The following is a 5270-nucleotide window of genomic DNA, read 5'->3' on the forward strand; positions in this document are numbered from 1 at the left end:
AAGGTTGGGCACATTCTGAAGACAGCAGCATTTTCCTTTTTTTTTTTTTTTTTGCCTGCTGCACATGAGAATGGCGTCTGCATCTTTAAATGGATGCAAAAGGGGGCTGATTTTTTTTTCCTCCTCACACTAACAATATAAATTTAGGAAGGAGCTAATGTTTTCAGTTTTCACTGAATGGGGTCCGAAGGAAACTAATGTTGGATCTTTCTTTTATTACATTGAAGAAAACAGAAATGTGCTCTATATTTCAATTTATTTTATTTTTTCAATTTATGTTACATGGCTGTTTACACATTGTGACATTTATTATTACGTTTCTCCAAAACAAAGTTATGACTGCACATAAAGCACAAATGATGCCCAGAACACTGGGCCAGCAGACTGAAAGCGTGATGCTTTAGCCCAGGGCTGTCCAGTCTTTTCCAAACAGGGTTGGTGTGGGTGCAGGGTTTTGTTATAGCCCAGCTAAAATCACATCACTGTCCTTAATGCTCAATTTAGATTTTGGATCCAAACTTTTGCATTGACTGTTCGCATTCACGTTTGAGAGTGGCCCACATCTTATGTAAGTGCAAACAGACCTGTGCATGAGTGCATTAAACATAATACTGTTGTTTTATGTTTTATGAGCCGTTGCCAACACTGGGTAATGACGACAGTGATCTGCACCTGCACAGTGAAGTGTGACATTCAGTAAACCCCACATGAATTCAGCTCTGACAGTTCTCAGTGGTCCCCATAGATCGCATGTGTATCTAGGACCTTTTATGAGAGTAGCCAAATTGGATATGAAGAGATCAGTTTTGTGTCTTCACACAGCTCAGAAAAAAATCTGATCTTTGTCACATGTAGGCAAAAAAATTGTATTATGGTCACTTCATCCTGTAATCTGAACATAGCCAAAGACACTTGATTGTAATTATCAAGGTTTTGATTGAAGACCATGATTAGTCAATTAGTTGAATCAGCTGTCGTAGTTCTGGGCTAAAACAAAAATTTGTACCTAAATCGGGCTCTTTTCTTGGATAAGATGGATGCCTTGGCTTTAGACAAAGAGACCTGGTCCAGACATCTCCTGGTTACTATACAGCGCAGGCTATGCCTATGCCTATAGTGTACTTGGGGTTGTTTGCACCAGACAATAAAACAGATGCTACACAAGTTATCCAGAGAGAGGGGTGAGTGAGAGTGTGAAACCACACAGTACTGCTCCTATTCTTGTAATATGTGATACCGTTCCTGAATTTGTATTCACATTTAGGACCAATGCTTCACTCTGTGCATTGGTTTTAAATGGTGCTGGGTGAGTGTGTGTTTTTTGTTTACCTGACAGATGTCTTGCTGTACAGGTATATGGTCATATGGTCCCTCTTATTTTAGAACTTGAATTACATGAATACAGGTGCAGCACGGTCAAATTCCGACTACTGATGATTAAATACAATCTGTAAATATATTTGACAGCTGTTGGTTCAAATGTAAGTTCACCACAAATAAAATATGAAATCATGGATGCCCAATAATTAAATGCATTGACATTTTGTATACTGCCATATTTGTTTGTTTTTTCACTTAGCTATGCCTAACTGGAGACAACATATTTTCCCAATAAAATATTGAAACTAGTTCCTGTTTGATTTATGACATATCTGGATCCTTTGCCTTTCATATGGCTGCCAAGATAAATCTGAAAAGTAATTGTAATGTCAGACATACTGCTGAGAATGCATTGTGATGTCAAAGGCATTGCTGAGTAATAAGTGTGATGTCACAGATAATGTCAATGTGGAGGTAAAATTCCACCTAATTTCAATCATGCCAAAGCAAGTAGATACCCAGTGAGCTTATGGGAGAAGTCTGGAATCGAGACATCTACAGGGGTAGAAATGTTTTGAAATAAACAGACTAGGTTATCCTCTATATAGCTTAGGTTTTAACCGAATATAACAGGGTTATGTCCTAGTCGGCTAGAAGATTTACGCTTTTCAACTGAATGTAGTCAGGTTTTCACCTGAATGCCTAAATGGTATTTCACCAACTTTTCACCACAAAAATGTACACTGGGTGATGGTCCATGTGCTGAAACCAACCCCTGGATTCACACTATGATTGGCAATTGTTATTTATTTTCTTAACACGTTTCGGTGAGCTCTGCAGTCTTGAAAGTTGTTCAGTAACTTGTGATGCAGGAAGAATGTTGCATTGAATTCATGGACATGCTTTAACAATGACAGATAATGACCCTGGCACCTCATAAGCACGCTATTTTCAGAAATATGAATAAATACATATGTCAGTATATTCAAATGCACATATGAACCCACAAATGCAAGCAATATCCTTCATGAAAATATAATTCATTCAGAATACAAGATTGAAATGGAGCATATTATTTAGAAAATGATGTACTTTGAGCCAATCCATAATTAGTTAATTTGACCCAGCTAATACTGTCCTTGGAATAAATAACAATGAAAAAAAGGAAGGGGGGGTTGACGCTTTGGACCTGCTTGGTGATTTATTGGGCATGCACAAAACAACTGAATGCTGCCCTGTCATGGGACGCCGAACACCAGCGGATTGGCCCACCTTCCTAATTAACACCCTGCCAAGCAATCCCTGTCAGGTCACAGTCTAGCCCCCAACGGTATGCTCCACTTGTCTCCCCTGCCTTAACACATACCCTGCCTGAACGCCGAATTAGCACTGCCTTTCACCTGGTCACAGCCACGTGCGTCAGATTAGACTGGTGCAGGCGAGAGATATGAAAAGTATTCCTAATGAGGGTTTCGGGGGGTTAAGATTTCAAATACAGCAGGGGATATTGTGTCTGCCACTCCTTTAATATTAATTAAACTCACGGATGAATGCGTTCTTAACCAGGCCCCCTTTAATTCCACTTAAGTGCACACCTGATAAGAGAAGCAGCCATTCTGATGGCCACCAGGGTATAAGAACTTATCACTCTGGTTAAGACCATAATAAATATAATACGTTATTTGGGCTTAACGGTTCTTTTGTTATGGTGAAAGTGGTGTTTTTCCACTCTTCATGTGAATATGGCACATTTACATAAACATAATAATGTTGGAACAGTTTATTGATAAAGGTCACCAGCTGTGGAATATAAGAAATAATAAAGCATTTCTTCTTTTTTTTCTTTGCATAAATGCACAATATCAAGCTTACACAATCTTTTAATCATTATTGTTAAATTTTTGCTTTTTCTGGAAGAGTCTGGGCTCTTTGGACAGACATGGAACAAACCATTTACTGACAGCTCCACAATGCACAGTGGAGCCTGTTTACAGGAAATCAGAGGACATCCTAACAAGGCACACATGTTTGTCTCTGCATTCGAACACAGACAAATGTGCTTGGTGACAATAAATCTTCAGCGAAAGCTCCACTGCATCTGGATCTGCTGTATTTATTATTATTAAATAAATACTGAATCAATTAAACTGCAATTAAATTGAACATTGAATCAAATAAAATGCAATCAAAATAAATGGTGCAGTAAATAAAATGCAATTTACTACAGAAGTATAAAAATGCTATGAAATGACATAATCCCTCAGTGATAAAAAAATTAAAATTTACAAATACTTGTATCATTGTATTTTTTTTATTTATTTTTTTTTTTTAAACGGAATGCACCCCCATTTAAAGTTTTTACATTTAGTTGTGTCAGATTCAGTAAACTTCATGGATATAAATGGGACTTCTTTTCCCTGATCCACATACCACATAAATGCAGTGAAATAATTTTCATTTTAAAAGAGAGATAATTTAATGGATAGAACTGAAATTTCCTAATTTCTCAAGTATACACCCCCCAGAGTCATTTGCTAGCAGCACCTTTGGGTAGCAACTACAGCTACCACTTTTTTCGGGTAGCTCCCCACAAGGTTGGCTCACCAGAATTTGGAAATCTTCCCCCAATTTGTTCTGCAGAACTATTCAAACTGGGAGAGGTTGGTTGGTTTTCACTGATGGACAGCAACCTTCATGTCATTCCATAGATTTTCAATGGGATTTAGGTCAGGGTTCTGACCACTCCAGAACTTCCACCTTGCTCCAAGCAAACCATTCTGTCGTAGCTTTGGCCTTATGCTTGACCTGCTGGATTATGAATTTTCAGCCCATTTTCATATGTTTTGCAGATGATTTCACCAGGTTCTTCTTCAGAATCTCCCTGTACTTGGCTCCATCCATCCTCCCCTCCCCTCACTTTACCCCATTCCCTGCAGCTGAGAAACCTCTGCAAAACATTATTGTTTTGCCTCCATGCTTTACAGTCAGGATGGTGTTGTTTTGGTAATGGGCTGTATTAAGTTTTGGCAAACATTCACGCCAAAAATTTTCATCTGGTCGCAAAACCTTCTTCCAGTTTGTTGCAGGATCCTACAGATAAATAGTAAATGGACTGCATTTATATAGCACATTTATCGAAAGCGCTTTACAATTGATGCCTCTCATTCACCCATTCACACACACACTCACACACCAATGGTGAAAGGCTGCCATGCAAGGTACCAATCAACTCATTGGGAGCATTTAGGGGTTAGGAGTCTTGCTCCGGGACACTTCAACACGCCCAGGGTGGGGGATCGAACCGGCAACCTTCCGACTGCCAGACAACCGCTCTTACCTCCTCCTATGTTGCCTCCTATACAGGTCAGATATGTGTAATATTTGATATTGTTGTGTGATGCACGTTTTCCTCTGTTGGCCATGAAACCCTTTAGGTCTTTCAAGGTCACTGTTGGGTTCCTTGTGACCTCTCTGACCAAGTGTCTTCTCTACCAGTCATCTAGTTTTGATAGATGCCCAGATATTGGCAGACTGTGGGTGGTGCCATGCACTTCCCACTTCTTAATGATGGACTTGCACTTGGTATCTTCAAACCCTTGGAAATCTTTTTATATCCCTCACCTGATGTATACTTTTCCACAACTTCATCACAGAGTTGTTTAGGAAGCCTTTTGATCCCAAGCTGCTGTCTTTGTGTGGATCTGCACTTGCAAACTGAAGGGCCATAGCAAACAGCTGTTTTTATTCAAGCTATCAATTGTTGTGATTCCACACAGGTGCTGAACAATTAAGTATGATTGTATGACCTTGAAGGCAATTGCTCATTCCTGAGATTGTTTAAGGGATGTTATGAGGTGTGTAAAGTCGGTGTATAGTTTTTATAAGCACTTTGCAGACTTTTTTATCCAGAGTGACTTATACAACTTTTTTTTTTTTTTTACGTTGCATCC

The 5270-nt window shown here is 39.1% G+C and overlaps 1 long non-coding RNA gene across 1 annotated transcript; it reads right to left on the bottom strand.

Annotated features, from left to right (window-relative positions):
* Window positions 1-2853: 2853 nt before the first annotated feature.
* LOC135256104 (uncharacterized) lies at window positions 2854-5010 on the bottom strand. The gene is made up of 2 exons (XR_010330376.1): window positions 4658-5010; window positions 2854-4410 (listed from the first exon to the last, which is right to left on the bottom strand). It is a non-coding gene; the product is annotated as an uncharacterized LOC135256104 (long non-coding RNA).
* Window positions 5011-5270: the final 260 nt, after the last annotated feature.

Source organism: Anguilla rostrata, chromosome 5, assembly GCF_018555375.3.
Source record: "Anguilla rostrata isolate EN2019 chromosome 5, ASM1855537v3, whole genome shotgun sequence".
NCBI classification, from domain to species: Eukaryota; Metazoa; Chordata; class Actinopteri; order Anguilliformes; family Anguillidae; genus Anguilla; species Anguilla rostrata.